The following is a 19,132-nucleotide window of genomic DNA, read 5'->3' as shown; positions in this document are numbered from 1 at the left end:
CTTCAAAGAGCAGGTGGTCATGTCTGACATTTTAGGTTAACAACATGGTGAAAAGAAACCAGAAATTCTGATATTGGTAATTAACTACAAACCTTTGAATAAGGTTTTATAAAAATGATTTGTAAGGGAGATCTCTACAACCCAAAAAAAATCAAATCATTAGTCAAATAAACTCTCTACTTAAGTCTTATTGACCTAAGGGCAGATCTCATAATGAAACGGGACGCATCAAATATCGAATATGAAGGTATCTAAAATTGTCAAAGAGGACAGAGAATCAATTATCATATTTCAATCAAAAGCCTCGAATAATACCATACAAATTACAAAATTGTAAAAATATATATATATATATTATTTCCATTGTACTCTGTGTACAAAAATTTTAAAGAAAATTTAATTAACAAAACTTTTAAGATCTATTGGAGAGTCAAATTTAGTTTTAGAGACAGAAGTAAATTTTGTTGTGGTTTGATTTTAAAATTCTTCCTATAAAAGAAGTTGAAAACACCTTGGGAGATTACCTATGGGAGAGTTTCTAACAAAGTCTCTTTTCTCTCCTCTGTCTTCTCAAACTGATACTAATCCAACCAATCATTTGCATGGACTCAAAAGTTCAATTACCTATAAAAGAAGTTGAAAACACCTTGTGAAAGTCCGTAAGCATACTACAACCTCTAGCTTTGCAAAATCCAACGTTGTTGGCGCTTATCAAAATCGCTGCAAAAATAAAGTTTAACAAGTGGTTCTATGGTGTAGTGGTTAGCACTTTCGACTTTGAATCTAATGACTTGTGTTTAATTTCCAATAGTTAATCCACCAATTTATACAAAATTGGTCCATAGCCGATTCGGTAGGGTCACTTTTGGACTGATAATCTGTAGAAGGGGTCACTAAGGTTGAGATCATACAAAATGGGATCATAGCTCAATGTTAGGGCATTTGATTGCAGATCAAGAGGTCACCAATTCGAACCTAGTTGGACCCTTCTATCTAGGATAGAAATTTGTTACACTTTTTGGACTGACACTATGTCTAAGGGGTCACTAAGGTTAAAATCCTACAAAATGGATCCATGGCTCAGTGGTAGAGAATTTGACCCATCACCCGTTTGAACTTGGTTGGGCCCTTTTATTTTGGACAGACATTTTTTACACTTCTGGAAATTTTTGTGTAATTATCAACTACAACTTATATTAGACTAGCAGTTTAAAGTCAGGAGATGCGATCACAAGTGTGATTATTTTGGATGGGTTCGTAATAGAACTTATCGTTGAGACGAGGGAGCCTTCAAAGGTTGTGCACTCACAGATGGGGTTGTTATGTAGCATTAGTCTGTCTTTGTGTTTGAGTTTTCTATTATTATTATTATTATTATTATTTATTTTTTTTTTTTTTTTGTAATTGTATCCCAAACACTTTTTTTTCTGTTTGGATAAATTTGAACAACACCTTCTTATAATTTTATTTTATTTTATATTTAATGTTGTGTTGTTTTCTCAATCTTATTTTAATTTTACAACATTTTCTTATTTTATATTAATTTACTTTTATTTTATTTGTTTTCACTCTCAATTTTAGTTTTTATTTGAGTTTTGAACCTTTGAAATTCGGGTTGTAACAGATTGGTATCAGAGCAGCTAGATTTTAAATTATATAGATTTTTTCTTAGGATAAAGAGTCGTATATCTCTATGACTCAACTCGATGACATGTCTCTCCGCGACCAAGTAAGCAGTCTAACCCTATTTTGTAGTATATGATATATTGTAAAACTTGTATGAATTTATTGTATGTTTTGATTTTCGTGGTAGTTATAAAATGTTCTTGGACGTTAAAGAGTGAACGTTAACTATATAAGATAATACTGGATCAACGTTATAGTGTCTAGATATGGTGAGGAGGAAAAGAGTGGTCATGAGATATCTGACTAGCCTTAGGAAAACAGAGAGTTGTCGTTGCACAGTGCGAGACCTCTAATCCATGAAATTTTGGGACTCGAAATTAAGAAACTGGAGATGGTCCCTAAACGTCTGTATGGAAAATTTCCAATCGCACTTTCTTTGGTTCCCTGGCAGCGTCAACCAGATTAATCCTACAGCGTGACAATCCTTGAGCTTCAACTCCTCCGTGGTCATGGTATCCAGCTTCACCCCAAAATGGGTTCCTGAATATCTTTCTCGTATAGATAATCTTCAATCTGCATCTTCTAGAAACTTATATCGAATCCATCAAACTTTTCAATTCAGTATTTGAACTTTCCATCTTCACAGATCGTGGTGAATCTCTCCTCGCTCTGATACCAGTTATTAGAATCACACAACAACGCACACACTTGATCTAAATGAACACAAAGAACATGATAGAGAAAATGTAAGAAGAAATATTGACTAATGGTTTTGTATTAATGACTTCAGGTATGCAAAGAGAGGATATGGAGAATGAGAAATGTACATTTAGGAAGCACTGACTAATGGGTATACATATGATTTCAATTTATTTTATATAGCTTCACTATATGTAACCGCCTACTATATACAATTATTTAGTATATATATCTCTATCAGATTTTTACTATAAATAGTCAGCCTTCATATCCAACATTCTAGAGCCCAAATAGTCCGGGATTGACATCCTGCTAGAACACAACGTCATTTACATGCCCCTAGCAAAATGCGTAGTAGTAACGGAGTCTAACCCAACGATCATTCAGACAAACATCTATCAACCAAGAGGGGTGAAAATGATGACGATAGTACAGTTGAGAAAGAATCTTAGCCATGATGAATCTACACTTGCTGCCATTGTTGTATTTGGAAAGGGGGAGCTCAAGTGTGCCAACCTCAATAAAAACTTTTTTACCACTACATGAATACCACGACCCAAAACAAGAAGGTCAGATATTGGGTTTAACCCCACCAAGAGAGATAAATCACAAGATTAGTTTTATGTCGCCTACCACAAATAAATGTCATGTGGCTCAGCCTGAGCTAGTTGAATTCTACAAATAGCAAAATGGCATGTTCACAATCGGGTTTATTTGACCTCCAAAGGCTCTTGTCAGTGATCACTCAAATGCTTGGCAAAGACACCAAGCCAACACCTCTACTGAAGAAGGGAGACAAAAACAAACCACTAAAGCAACACATGTTCACGCAAAAATACCATCCAGACGGATCAAGAGAAGAGTCGACCATGATAATTTCAAAGCAAATAGAGAGTTATGATAAGTTAAGGTTAGATCAACTTTGAGTTCAAAGCAACAAGAACCAAAGACTGGTGCGAATATTCTATGGACTAGTCGAAGTTATCCACAAGATTAGGAAGTCATCATATAGGATCCAATTGCTTCTATGGATACAGACTAACCCTGTTGTCCACGTCAGTAACTTGAAACGTTATTATTCCGACCAAGAAAACATCAAGTAAAATCAGGTGGTATGACGTCATGCAAAGAAGAAATTGTTTCAAGTGAAGAAAGTAGGAAAGACACCAACAGAGAAGACTTGAAGAGTTAACAAACCGAGAAGTGATTTTCAATAGCTCTTAGTAGGTTGGAAAAGACTCCTCAATACTGAGATCAACTAGAAGCGTGTCGCGAGACCTAAAGTCAGCCTCATCCTACAACGTTGAGTTTATGAAGAGCCGGTTGATAGAGATATTGACAAATTGTGTAAGGGCAGATGTCGCGGTCATGATTGGCCGAGGCATGTTGCCTGTGGCTGCATGTTGATGTCCCAGCTATTCTTGTAAACGATTTGTGGTTCATGGTGGCATGCTCATTCCAAAAACGTTTTACTTGCTTTCATCTTAGATAGGCCTTTACTATTATTGTTGTGCCAATACGGGGTGTATGATTAGTCCTCAAAATCATATCTACACCCATCAGAACTAAAATGTCCCAAAATGTACTATAGGAGAACGGGACCAGTTGTTGTTTCTTCACTTTTAGCTTATAACATTGGTTTGTTTGAAATTATTTTTAATGTATCTCCTCGCTCACGTTTTCTAAAATATTTCTTCTAAACGTGATTCGAGCATACACTACTATTGTTCGTTCAGTCAAATTTTGCATGGTTGACTTGTTCATTGGATTAGAACAAATGTCACATAATCATTGTCTCACTACTGCAAGAGTGCGATTGTGACACTTGTCTTCCGTTCAGTTGTGGGACGCATCTTCTGACTAGTTACGTGAGTTTGGCCTGGAGCATACGTGTAGGTTGAAAAAGAAATGGTTGGATGTAGACTGCGAATAAGGGTTCGACCACAGAAGGTTTTTTTTTTTTTTTTACCACATATGGACTTTGAGCTAGTGAGTCTTAAATTTGGGTTCGTTTGAAAATTTTTGGTTTGTTTTTTAGTTCAAACAAACCCAAATTAAACCTACTAGTTCCTTCTACCTTGCACGACTCACTCCTATTCTCTATTCTGCCTCTTCTTGCTCTCTGAAACTTCTTTAAAGACTATTATTGTTCACCGATTATTTGGGAGCATCTTCCTTAAAAGGATTGTGACCACAGACGACCTATGTAGAAAATTTGTACCCCCTTTCCTAAAACCTTTAGCGGACAACATACCCAAAACAGATGCACTGACTAGACTACGCTACACCTCGTCACCCCCCCCTCCCCCCGCGGAGCATATGAAAACACTCAATCGATGAACACTCAAACCAAACTCGCCCATCCTTTTTGGCACAGGGACGCGAGAACCAATCCGAGTAAAATACAGTGGGGAGACCCCTTAAAGCAACAAGCGAGAATGGCTAGGTTGATAGCAGGGTTAATGAAAAGGCGAGTATGAAAAGACGGATCGCGTAAACGTCCTTGTAAGCAGCTTCATTCTTTCTTGATCTATGAACCGACTCTATGAAAAAAATCAGTCTTTCGGCTGAAAGTGTGACTATTGAGTATGGATAAGCAGAACCTCTTGGAGGAGCTAACATGAAATGAGAAATACATCTATGAATCAACTCTATTAAAAAAATCAGTCTCTTTGGCTAGTTGGCTAGTTGCACGATAAGCGGAAAAGCATACCAGGTAGGGAAAGAAAGGCTGCTCGATCTCCTATATGGCCAACCCTCAACGGCGAGCTCACCAGGCAATGCTATAAGTCCGATAGAAGTCCAAGGTTTCATCTACTACGGATCAGAAAGTTCTTGGAGGAGCTAACATGAAATGAGAAATACATTCGATTACGGCAACTAATAGATAGCGAACTTTTTGGTAGAAACTGAATGATCCCTTGGCTAGAGCAAGAAAAGGAAAAGGTAGTCGTACTCCTACCTTTTTCGTCGGACGATAGGAAAGTTTGAGCTGAAAGATTGAATCACACCTGATAAGAAAGGTGGGCTTAGGAGGTTTCTCCAAACATATAAACAAAAAGAGGAAGCAACCAGTCCTAAAGAGGATACCGATACGCATGCATTCTCGCATGGAAGAACTTAGCTGAATCGGATCAAGGGTCCTAACCTAGTCCGACTGACCTTCTTTGGCGGGCCCCCGCCCCTTGTAACAATGTCAACGCGTACGTGCTTTTTCCTTTCGTTTAGCGAGATAGCTTACCAGATCTTTCGGCTCATAACAGCAGTATGAAAAGCGGAATCCTCATCCTGAATCGAGTCCGCATTGCCATACGAATCGACCTTGGCCAAACCAAGAGCTACTACTTTTTCTTTAATGAAAGCAAATCTAACAGTTTCGATAAAACCAACATCTTTTAAAGAAGGAGTCGCTCTGCCTTGATCACTTTGGACATATGCAGCTCCCGCTTTACCTTTGCCAACCGTGAAAAGGAAAGTTCCCTCACGATAGGCCCTCCCAGCTCCCGTACGTCTTTCTATCAATTGAGAGAGGTATAGAATAGTACAACAAACCAACAAGACAAGTATGGACTCATATGATGGGCGGTCAGAGAAGCGACTTCATTTGTGTTATACGCCAAGGAAATGATCAAGGAATTCTCTATACACGGCTGAGAGATGATCGTATTGTTGCACATCCTGAATAAAGTACCGTAGGCAAGTGAAGCTTTTGAAAATGAAAGCGTGTAGAACTCATATCCATTTTCTCTTCGATTCGTAAACTTTGGATCTGATCTAACTTTCGTTTTCGGGTGACTAAGAGAGAATTTAGGCTTGGCGTGCATCCGATTTGGTCAACAATAAAGTACAAAGGGGATTGATTAAATGGGCTTGAAGTTCCATTATCGTTAGGTCGAAGATCTCTACTAGGTTTAGTGCACTTTGGTAGTTGGAATGTTGTCGTAATCGAATGTCTTTCTCTTTCGACATTCTCTCTTACCAAGCACTCATACTCGCCAAGGTTGAGGAGACAGTCCGTGAGCTAATTGGGTTTCGAGATTGCGTATACGCGAAAAGAGCTCGCTTTCAACTTTATCCTCGGCGTTTTGTGCCCGGTTCTAGTTCAGGAAAGGGTCTGATCTCTTTCATTGGAGCACATTGATGCCGAAGGAGTATTCGGAACCGGTGGAGAGGCTATGATGACTTCAGGCTATTCAAATAGCATGACCGATACCACAAAGAAAGGGTATCTAAGTTACACTAGTGGAATAGCTTTTTCATAATAATTATCTCGTTATATGATACCAAAAACCTGCCTGATGACTGATAAGGTAAGGGGTTTTAAAAGACAACAGAATGACAATTCTACGTGTGATAGAAAAGGAGATCTTCGTTTTTTTTTCAGTGTGTGCGGTTTGCCTGCCTTCCTGAACACGGATAGGCTATGGGGCTTTGCACTTCGGCCCCTGAGAATACCCCATCAATGTGATAGGATTCGAACCTATGGATCTCTTAAACTTCTTCATTGGTTATTTGGGCGCATATTTCTTAAAAAGATTGTGACGACAGATGACCTATGTGACGACAGTGGACAACATGCCTGCCTTCTTAACCACGGAGAGACTACGGGGCTTTGCACTTCGGCCCCTAAGAATACCACATCAAGGTGACAGGATTCGAACCTATGGCTCTCTGAAACTTCTTCATCGGTTATTTCGGTGCATCTTCCTTAAAAGGATTGTGACAACAGATGACCTATTTGACTGAAAAGTTCCTAGAAAGAATACAGTTCTAGGATTGTGATAACAGATGACCTATTTGACTGAAAAGTTCCTAGAAAGAATACAGTTCTAGGATTGTGACAACAGATGACCTATATGACTAAAAAGTTCCTAGAAAGAATACCAGAACAATTAGGATTGTGACAACAGATGACCTATTTGACTGAAAAGTTCCTAGAAAGAATACAATAACAATTAAGATTGTGACAACAGATGATCTATTTGACTGAAAAGTTCCTAGAAAGAATACAATAACAATTAAGATTGTGACAACAGATGATCTATTTGACTGAAAAGTTCCTAGAAAGAATACAAGAACAATTAGGATTGTGACAACATATGATCTATTTGACTGAAAAGTTCTTAGAAAGAATACATTAAGATTGTGACAACATATGACCTATTTGACTGAAAAGTTCCTAAAAGAATACAAAAGTTCTTAGAAACACAATCTTTATTCTCCCATGAATATGTTTCATTCTCTATTCTCATCTTCTTAACCTTCATTCTCTATTCTCATCTTCTTGGTTCAATGTTTAAAAACCACATTTTAAATCATATTATCTTGCATAATTCATTTTGATAAAATATTGTTGGGGTCATTTTGAGAATTGAACTTAAGAAGACCTCTCACACCAAAAATGATAGTCCCTTTTTACTTTTGGAGGGGCATTCCGAGAATCGAACTCGAGACCTCTTGCACCCAAAGCAAGAATCATACCACTAGACCAAATGCCCTTATTATGGACTATATATTAAGTTACTTATGGAATGTATCATCATTATTTCATTTATTTCTTTGTTAATGTAATCCATGAGCAATTATTATTATATGTTTTAGATCTCGACCGCTGTTAAATTATTTACATAGGGTTTGCGATAACTTCAAAACAATACAAGTTATTTTCTAGTTTGATAGCTCCATTTAAGACATATATGGTGTAGTACACAAGTAGATGGTGGATCTTTTGAGAAATGAACATAGGGGCATTCCGAGAATTGAACTCGGGACCTCTCGCACCCTAAGCGAGAATCATACCACTAGACCAAATGCCCTTTCTAAAAAGATTGGAACATTTTTAACTCCCACTCAATATATTTTTTCTCTCAAGTTTGAAATCTATATTTTTGAGCGGTTGTTGGACTATAAAATAAAAGTTGATGGTTAGTATTTTACTTGTAAGTAAGGCATGTAATGTTGAATAAACTACAACCCTAAAAAATTGTTTCTTAGCATAATATGAATTTAGTTGCAGAGTTATTAGGAATAAGATGGAGAAAGAAATTTTCTTTAAAATAATAAACAGACCCAAGTTCATCGTTGTTGTTGTCTCATTGTGATTTTGCAAAAAGCTTAACTAATTTGAAATATCAAGGTAAATCAAGAATATATCCTACACGTCATTCAAGATGACAATAAAATGGAGTTAAATTGAACGCAGTTTTAGTTTCATGTCTAGCATAATTGTATTAATGATATTAAAGAGAACTTTGTGTTTTATTAGAAGAGACCAACTTCCTTTAAGATACTAGGAGTTTAAACTACTTCCATTGTAATTTCAATCACTCCACAATGATTACAAATTTAGGGTTGGCTAATTGGACATCAATTATCAACTTTAGGTTATAATTTAGGTAGTAGCCATTATAATATTAATGAGCATAAGAGTTACAATTCTTTCATGGACCATATGTGTTATAGTTAAATGAATATATATATATATATTATGTATGTCGAGGTTTGGGTAAAGCACAAAGTAGTAAGGAACACCATTGTCAACTCTAGAGCCACCCACAACTCATGATGGAGACCGATGCAAAATATTTTAACATCCTTTGGCATCAAGATACAGGAAAGATGAACGCCGTCAAATTGGAAGCTTTGCCTGTCTTAAGAGTCACAATGAGAACTCTAATCAAGCTGGAGCCTTGGACTAGGCAAATTGTTTAGTGATAGTTGAAATGGATGACTTCGACGTCGTGTCAAGAACGAATGTCCTGCTTAAACACAAAGTCATTTACATGCCCCTAGCAAAATGTCTAGTAGTAATGGAGTCTAACCCGATGATCATTCAGAAAAACATCCATCAATCAAGAGGGTTGAAAATGATGTCGATACTACAGTTGAGAAAGAATCATAGCCATGATGAATCTACGCTTGCTGCTACTGTTGTAATTGAAAAGGGGAGCTCGAGTGAGCAAACCTCAATAGAAACCTTGTTGCCACTACATGAACACCACGACGCAAAACAAGGTCAGATAATGGATTTATCCCCACCAGAAGAGACAAAAACAAGGTCAGATACTGAAGAAGGGAGACAGAAACAAACCACTGAAGCAACACGTGTTCACACGTAAATATCATCTAGGCGGATGAAGAGAAGGGTCAGTCGGAAGCGTCAACCACGATAATTTCAAGAAAAATGAAGAGTTCATATAAGTTAAGTTCAAATAAACTTCGAGTTCAAAGCAACAAGAACCAAAAACTGGTGTGAAAATACTATGGACTAGTTAAAGTTATCCATAAGATTATGAAGACATCATATAGAATCCAATTGCTCTTATGGATGCGGACTAACCTTGTTGTCCACGTTAGTAACTTGAAACGTCATTATTTCGACCAAGAAAACATCAAACAGAAGCAGGTGGTATGACGTCATACAAATAAGAAAAAAGTTTCAAGCGAAGAAAGTAGGAACGAACAGAGAAGACATGAAGACTCAACAAACCGAGAAGTGATTTTCAACAGCACTTAGTAGGTTTGAAGAGACTCCTCATTATGAGATCAGCTGGAAGCGCATCGAGAGAGCTAAAGTCAGTTTGTCCAATAAATTGTGTGGGGGCAGATGTCACAGTCATGATTGCCCAAGGCGTGTTGCGTGGGGTTGCATGTTGCATGTCTCAGCCATTCTTGTTAACGATTTGTTGTCCAAGGCGGTTATTTGGGCAATGTTATTGTTTACCGATTATTTGGGCAACACGCCTTGAGCAATCATGACCGTCACAATTGGCTAAGACATTTGTTGTCCATATGTTATTGTTGTCCAAGAGACTCCTCATTATGAGGTCATGATTGGCTAAGACATTTAAAGAAGTTTTACCTAGGGCAACTTCTATCACAATCCTCTTCTCGCTCTCTGAAACTTCTTTAAATGTACTGGTTATTTGGGCGCATCTTCCTTAAAAGGGTTGTGACGACAGATGACCTAGGTAAAACTTCTATTGGGAGATCAGTGCAATAGAGAATCTGTGTCCCTTTCCTGACACCTGCAGCGGACAACATAACGAAGAGTTCCTAGAAACAATATCATAGAACAATTTGTGTAATGCCTTTGAAGTTAGGCTCGAGGCTCTATCTTATCTCCAAAGANAATTGAGAGAGGTATAGAATAGTACAACAAACCAACAAGACAAGAATGGACTCATATGATGGGCGGTCAGAGAAGCGACTTCATTTGTGTTATACGCCAAGGAAATGATCAAGGAATTCTCTATACATGGCTGAGAGATGACCGTATTGTTGCACATCCTGAATAAAGTACCGTAGGCAAGTGAAGCTTTTGAAAATGAAAGCGTGTAGAACTCATATCCATTTTCTCTTCGATTCGTAAACTTTGGATCTGATCTAACTTTCGTTTTCGGGTGACTAAGAGAGAATTTAGGCTTGGCGTGCATCCGATTTGGTCAACAATAAAGTACAAAGCGGATTGATTAAATGGGCTTGAAGTTCCATTATCGTTAGGTCGAAGATCTCTACTAGGTTTAGTGCACTTTGGTAGTTGGAATGTTGTCGTATCGAATGTCTTTCTCTTTCGACATTCTCTCTTACCAAGCACTCATACTCGCCAGGGTTGAGTAGACAGTCCGTGAGCTAATTGGGTTTCGAGATTGCGTATACGCGAAAAGAGCTCGCTTTCAACTTTATCCTCGGCGTTTTGTGCCCGGTTCTAGTTCAGGAAAGGGTCTGATCTCTTTCATTGGAGCACATTGATGCCGAAGGAGTATTCGGAACCGGTGGAGAGGCTATGATGACTTCAGGCTATTCAAATAGCATGAACGATACCACAAAGAAAGGGTATCTAAGTCACACTAGTGGAATAGCTTTTTCATAATAATTATCTCGTTATATGATACCAAAAACCTGCCTGATGACTGATAAGGTAAGGGGTTTTAAAAGACAACAGAATGACAATTCTACGTGTGATAGAAAAGGAGATCTTCGTTTTTTTTTCAGTGTGTGCGGTTTGCCTGCCTTCCTGAACACGGATAGGCTATAGGGCTTTGCACTTCGGCCCCTGAGAATACTACATCAATGTGATAGGATTCGAACCTATGGATCTCTGAAACTTCTTCATTGGTTATTTGGGCACATATTTCTTAAAAGGATTGTGAAGACAGATGACCTATGTGACGACAGTGGACAACATGCCTGCCTTCCTAACCACGGAGAGACTACGGGGCTTTGCACTTCGGCCCCTAAGAATACCACATCAAGGTGACAGGATTCGAACCTATGGCTCTCTGAAACTTCTTCATCGGTTATTTCGGTGCATCTTCCTTAAAAGGATTGTGACAACAGATGACCTATTTGACTGAAAAGTTCCTAGAAAGAATACAGTTCTAGGATTGTGATAACAGATGACCTATTTGACTGAAAAGTTCCTAGAAAGAATACAGTTCTAGGATTGTGACAACAGATGACCTATATGACTAAAAAGTTCCTAGAAAGAATACCAGAACAATTAGGATTGTGACAACAGATGACCTATTTGACTGAAAAGTTCCTAGAAAGAATACAATAACAATTAAGATTGTGACAACAGATGATCTATTTGACTGAAAAGTTCCTAGAAAGAATACAATAACAATTAAGATTGTGACAATAGATGATCTATTTGACTGAAAAGTTCCTAGAAAGAATACAATAACAATTAAGATTGTGACAACAGATGATCTATTTGACTGAAAAGTTCCTAGAAAGAATACAAGAACAATTAGGATTGTGACAACATATGACCTATTTGACTGAAAAGTTCCTAGAAAGAATACAATAACAATTAGGATTGTGACAACAGATGATCTATTTGACTGAAAAGTTCCTAGAAAGAATACAAGAACAATTAGGATTGTGACAACATATGACCTATTTGACTGAAAAGTTCCTAGAAAGAATACAATAGATGACCTATTTGACTGAAAAGTTCCTAGAAAGAATACAAGAACAATTAGGATTGTGACAACAGATGACCTATTTGACTGAAAAGTTCCTAGAAAGAATACAATAACAATTAAGATTGTGACAACAGATGATCTATTTGACTGAAAAGTTCGTAGAAAGAATACAAAAGTTCCTAGAAAGAATACAATAGATGACCTATTTGACTGAAAAGTTCCTAGAAAGAATACAGTTCTAGAATTGTGACAAAAGATGACCTATTTGACTAAAAGTTCCTAGAAAGAATACAAGAACAATTAGGATTGTGACAACAGATGACCTATTTGACTGAAAAGTTCCTAGAAAGAATACAATAACAATTAAGATTGTGACAACAGATGATCTATTTGACTGAAAAGTTCGTATAAAGAATACAAAAGTTCCTAGAAAGAATACAAGAACAATTAGGATTGTGACAACATATGACCTATTTGACTGAAAAGTTCCTAGAAAGAATACAATAGATGACCTATTTGACTGAAAAGTTCCTAGAAAGAATACAAAAGTTCTTAGAAAGACGATCTTTATTCTCCCAAGAATATGTTTCATTCTCTATTCTCTTAGAAAGACGATCTTTATTCTACCAAGAATATGTTTCGATCTTTATTCTCCCAAGAATATGTTTCATTCTCTATTCTCTTAGAAAGACGATCTTTATTCTCCCAAGAATATGTTTCATTCTCTATTCTCATCTTCTTGGTTCAATGTTTAAAAACCACATTTTAAATCATATTGTCTTGCATAATATATTTTGATATAATATTGTTGGGGGCATTTTGAGAATCAAACCTGAGACCTCTCATACCCAAAATGATACGATCTTTATTCTCCCAAAATATGTTTCATTCTCTATTCTCATCTTCTTGGTTTAATGTTTAAAAACCACATTTTAAATCATATTATCTTGCATAATTCATTTTGATATAATATTGTTGGGGCATTTTGAGAATCGAACTTGAGACCTCTCACACCTAAAATGATAATCATACCACTTAGACCAAATACCTTTGTAGTAGAACTATAATTATTAGTTGCTAGTCTATATATTTTCCGTGCCTCAATATATGAAATTTATATAAGTTGAAGTTGTGCATTGCAACACATTCCTTTGGGTTAGGCCCCATTGATAATGAAACTTTTTTTTTTTCTTTCACAAAATTGTCTTTTTTTTTCTTTTGGAGGGGCACATTCTGAGAATCGAACTCGAGACCTCTTGCACCCAAATGCCCTTACTATGGACTATATATTACGTTGTTTATGGAAATGTATCATCATCATTTCATTTATTTTCTTTGTTAATGAAATCCATGAGCAATTATTATTATATTTTTAGTGGAGTACACAAGTAAATTATCATTAAATGATTGTTCTCCAAGGCTTATCTTTTGATAAATGAACATAGGGGCATTTCCAAGAATTGAACTCGGGACCTCTCGCACCCTAAGTGAGAATCATACCACTAGACCAAATGCCCTTTCTAAAAAAACTGCAACATTTTTAAGTCCTACTCAATATATTTTTTCTCTCAAGTTTGAAATCTATTTTCTTGAGCGGTTGTTGGACTATAAAATAAAAAGTTGATGGTTAGTATTTTACTTGTAAGTAAGGCATGTAATGTTGAATTGTTCTAATATGCAAGTGTTATCGAATAAACTACAACCCAAAAAATTTGTTTCTTAGCATAATATGAATTTAGTTGCAGAGTTATTAGGAATAAGATGAAGAAAGAAATTTTCTTTAAAATAATAAACAGACCCAAGTTCATCGTTGTTGTTGTCTAATTGTGATTTTGCAAAAAACTTAACTAATATGAAATATCAAGGTAAATCAAGAATATATCCTACAGGTCATTCAAGATAACAATAAAATGGAGTTAAATTGAACGCAGTTTTGGTTTCATGTCTAGCATAATTGTATTAATGATATTAAAGAGAACTTCGTGTTTTATTAGAATAGACCAACTTCCTTTAAGATATACTAGGAGTTTAAACTACTTTCATTGTAATTTCAATCACTCCACAATGATTACAAATTTAGGGTTGGCTAATTGGACATCAATTATCAACTTTAGGTTATAATTTAGGTAGTAGCCATTATAATATTAATGAGCATAAGAGTTACAATTCTTTCATGGACCATATGTGTTATAGTTAAATGAATATATATATATTATGTATGTCGAGGTTTGGGTAAAGCACAAAGTAGTAAGGAACCAGGAAAGATGAACAATTCTTTCATGGACCGATGCAAAATATTTTAACATCCTTTGGCATTAAGATACAGGAAAAATGAACGCCGTCAAATTGGAAGCTTTACCTGTCTTAAGAGTCACAATGAGAACTCTAATCAAGCTGGAGCCTTGGACTAGGCAAATTGTTTAGTGATAGTTGAAATGGATGACTTCGACGTCGTGTTAGGAACGAACGTCCTGCTTAAACACAAAGTCATTTACATGCCCCTAGCAAAATGTCTAGTAGTAATGGAGTCTAACCCGATGATCATTCAGAAAAACATCCATCAACCAAGAGGGTTGAAAATGATGTCGATACTACAGTTGAGAAAGAATCATAGCCATGATGAATCTACGCTTGCTGCTACTGTTGTAATTGAAAAGGGGAGCTCGAGTGAGCCAACCTCAATAGAAACCTTGTTGCCACTACATGAACACCACGACGCAAAACAAGGTCAGATAATGGATTTATCCCCACCAGAAGAGACAAAAACAAGGTCAGATACTGAAGAAGGGAGACAGAAACAAACCACTGAAGCAACACATGTTCACACAGAAATATCATCTAGACGGATGAAGAGAAGGGTCAGTCGGAAGCGTCAACCACAATAATTTCAAGAAAAATAAAGAGTTCATATAAGTTAAGTTCAAATAAACTTCGAGTTCAAAGCAACAAGAACCAAAAACTGGTGTGAAAATACTATGGACTAGTTAAAGTTATCCATAAGATTATGAAGACATCATATAGAATCCAATTGCTCTTATGGATGCGGACTAACCTTGTTGTCCACGTTAGTAACTTGAAACGTTATTATTTTGACCAAGAAAACATCAAACAGAAGCAGGTGGTATGACGTCATTCAAATAAGAAAAAGTTTCAAGCGAAGAAAGTAGGAACGAACAGAGAAGACATGAAGACTCAACAAACCGAGAAGTGATTTTCAACAGCACCTAGTAGGTTGGAAGAGACTCCTCATTATGAGATCAGCTGGAAGCGCATCGAGAGACCTAAAGTCAGCCTCATCCAATAAATTGTGTGGGGGCAGATGTCACAGTCATGATTGCCCAAGGCGTGTTGCCTGTGGTTGCATGTTGCATGTCTCAGCCATTCTTGTAAACGATTTGTTGTCCAAGGCGGTTATTTGGGCAATGTTATTGTTTACCGATTATTTGGGCGACACGCCTTGAGCAATCATGACCGTCACAATTGGCTAAGACATTTGTTGTCCATATGTTATTGTTGTCCAAGAGACTCCTCATTATGAGGTCATGATTGGCTAAGACATTTAAAGAAGTTTTACCTAGGGCAACTTCTATCACAATCCTCTTCTCGCTCTCTGAAACTTCTTTAAATGTTATTGTTCACTGGTTATTTGGGCGCATCTTCCTTAAAAGGGTTGTGACGACAGATGACCTAGGTAAAACTTCTTTTGGGAGATCAGTGCAATAGAGAATCTATGTCCCTTTCCTGAAACCTTCAGCGGACAACATAACAAAGAGTTCCTAGAAAAAATATCATAGAACAATTTGTGTAATGCCTTTGAAGTTATGCTCGAGGCTCTATCTTATCTCCAAAGAATATGGTTCATTCTCTATTCACATAGAAATTCTGCAATAGAAAGTGGTACCCTCGTCTTCTTTTACAAAACTTTCTCAAGTCCTCATGCAATGATTTGAAAGTGGTACCCTCATCTTCTTTTATAAGACTACCTCGGCCTTTATGGAATGGTTATGCTATGTTGATTCTTAGAGAAGAGAGTAGGAGTAAGAGTAGAGGACTGTTTATGGTCCAAGTCCCGAAAAAGTAAGTCTTTATGTTAAGAAAGGAGAGGAATCCTCATAGTTTCCAAGATTTGAAGAGAATCATACATACACAAATTTCCTTTGTTTGTTTATTCTTGTTGTTTCCTCTTTTTAATTAACATGTTATAAAGACACTGGTAAATTATAATTAAATATAGCATCCTTTTTTTTTTTTTTTTTCTTTCCCAATATCCTTCTGAATTACTTCTTGGTTCAAGGTTTAAAAAACCTATTTCAAATCTTATTATATTGCATGCTTCAATTTGATATAATTGTTAGAAAGCAAATCAAGATGCGTAAGTGGATTAAATCCGTAAGTAACTTCAAAAAGAGAACAATGAGTGGCAAACATTCGTCCCAAGACTTAATATTCTTACAAATAATAGCCCTAAGCAATGCTCCTAATGTTCTATTAACCACCTCAGTTTGCTCATTATTATGAAGATGACATGTAGTTGAAAACAATAATTTGTTACCCAATTTATGACTTAATATTCTTATAAATAATAGCCCTAAGCAATGTTGCTGATATTTTATTAACAACCTCAGTTAGCAAGTGAGTCTGAGGATGACATGTAGTTGAAAACAATAATTTGGTACCCAATTTATCCACCATACTTTCCAAAAGTGACTTAAAAATTTAACATCCCTATCATTTTTTGTGTGCAGCAAACATTTGCAACATTGACTACAAAACTATAAATAACGTGCTTCATGGCAAAGGTCATATGGATCGTGATGAGCATTTTCTCTCATATCTTGGTTTCGCTAACTAAAGTTTTCTAATAACTCCAAAACTCCATTACCTTATATAACTTCTTGGGATAAGGATTCATATAAAATTTTATAAAATAAGATCTACTGATGAATTTCATAACATTTGAAGGTCATCTAGGTCATGAACCGAAGGTAAATTACCTTAGGGCCATTATGGTCATTTTACACCATTTCCTCGTTTACCTACTTATCCTTATCCAATGACCACCAAATTTCATATCTAACCTCAACATAATATAATATGCTCAATATTAAAATTTGATATGCAGTGGAGCTCATTAGAGGGTTATTTTAGCGTTACTTAAATCTTGAGCTATTTGATCGGTTCAGGGCTTTAACTCACGATTCTTTGGGTTTTTCTTACATATATCCTTAATTCATACTTGGTTTAGGGTTCATATGAAAATCCAGGCAATTTCTAGAAGTATTTCTTAACAAAAAGTCCAAGGTGACTACTTGCCTCGTCGTCGACATTTGGGACGTCCATTCTTGAGCTTCCAGTATCTGAATTACTTCAAATTTCCTTCCACGTACTCCTTATTGTGTCTAGTTTCTGAAACCATAAGATTTTATATGAGAATCGGTCTGGAATGGAGTTAAAATTGAGAAAACCCGAGAAAATGTCAAATTTTGAGTTGACTTGGACAGTTCAGTAGAACTGCCATATCATCGTTTTCTTCCTCTGAACAGGAAGCAGATGCGCATTTTTTGCGTCACCGCCATCTGAAACTCGGCCTGTACAACCACATTTACAGCGTTTCTCTCCTCGATTTCTTCGTGAAACTTAAAGATGGGTATTACAAGGAAGGGCTAGGGATTTGATTTGATACCTTCTCATGGATCGTAGCCTAAAATATTCACTTCCAAAGTTCATCCAAAATCTGATTTATCGCTGGAGATAAAATAAAGGATTTCTTATTGGGTAGCGGATTCTAGGGGTTTCAAGGCCCTATTTCTTCATTGAACCTCTTCCATATCCTTTCTTCAGGCTAAAGGAATTTATTTGGAAGAACGTCTTTGAGTGTAAGACCTTAATTTCCAAAAATTGTTCTCGGTATGCAACTCACTCGAAACGCCAAATTTTTAATCTCTTGGGTACCTTTTTCTACGATGTTTCATCTCTCGATTCCTTCATCAAGTTTACTCAACTTCTTCCTCTGAAGCTAGAGGAATCCTTAATTTGAAGGAAAAGAGATCATAGATAGGAATTCAACTCTTATTCCCAATTTAATTTCGAAACCTATTTCCATCAATTCGACACGCTCTCGAGGTTATTTTTCTTCGTGGTGTTCTATGGAATCATTCCTTGGAGGTGCAGAAACTTATTGGAACCATTCTTGCTCAACGAATCATCATGTATCCTCGGAATGGATTTTCAAGTTTTTCTTGAAGTTCTTCAATGGCGGATTGAATTTGGGGAATGGTTTCTAGGCACTTTCAGCACTCTATTCCTTCATAGAACTTGTGGGTAATCTTGTTGAGAAACGGTAGGAATAAGTTCGAAGAGAAATGGTGGAGGATTACTCTCGAATTTGGAAGAAATCTTAGAGTAGGAGACCCATAATCTAAACGTTTATTGTCTTCGATTGGGGGATCGACCTTTCTTGATTCTTATTCTGTATTGTTTCTCCTACTTCAGACTTTATAGGAGGAGCTTAAACCGACATTGAGAGCTCCAGATTCTTCGTTATTTAGAAGTTTGAAGAGAAATGGTGGAGGATTGCTCTGGAATTTGGAAGAAATCTGAGAGTAGGAGACCCACAATCTAAACGCTTATTGCCTTCGATTGGGGGATCGACCTTTCTTGATTCTTATTCCATATTGTTACTTAAGACTGTATAGGAGGAGCTTAAACCGACATTGAGAGCTCCAAAATCTTCGTTATTAAGAGATCGAACTTTTGGGATAATTTTTCAGAGATATCAACCCGATCGTATCCTTACCGACCTTGGCTTTGAATACTAGTCGTTGGATGTGATGATTCGTGCGTGTTCGTTCTAGATCATATCAAAGTTTGGAGGA

The 19,132-nt window shown here is 36.6% G+C and overlaps 2 non-coding genes across 2 annotated transcripts; both read right to left on the bottom strand.

Annotated features, from left to right (window-relative positions):
- Positions 1 to 7,751: 7,751 nt before the first annotated feature.
- On the bottom strand, positions 7,752 to 7,823 carry TRNAP-UGG. Its single transcript has one exon. It is a non-coding gene; the product is annotated as a tRNA-Pro (tRNA).
- Positions 7,824 to 8,069: 246 nt separating this feature from the next.
- On the bottom strand, positions 8,070 to 8,141 carry TRNAP-AGG. The gene has a single exon. It is a non-coding gene; the product is annotated as a tRNA-Pro (tRNA).
- Between the last annotated feature and the right edge of the window lie 10,991 nt (positions 8,142 to 19,132).

The sequence above is a fragment of the Cucurbita moschata genome, unplaced genomic scaffold (assembly GCF_002738365.1).
Source record: "Cucurbita moschata cultivar Rifu unplaced genomic scaffold, Cmos_1.0 Cmo_Scf00148, whole genome shotgun sequence".
Taxonomy (NCBI): Eukaryota; Viridiplantae; Streptophyta; class Magnoliopsida; order Cucurbitales; family Cucurbitaceae; genus Cucurbita; species Cucurbita moschata.
Note: the sequence above shows the minus strand (reverse complement) of the source record. Positions and strands in the feature narration are given on the sequence as shown.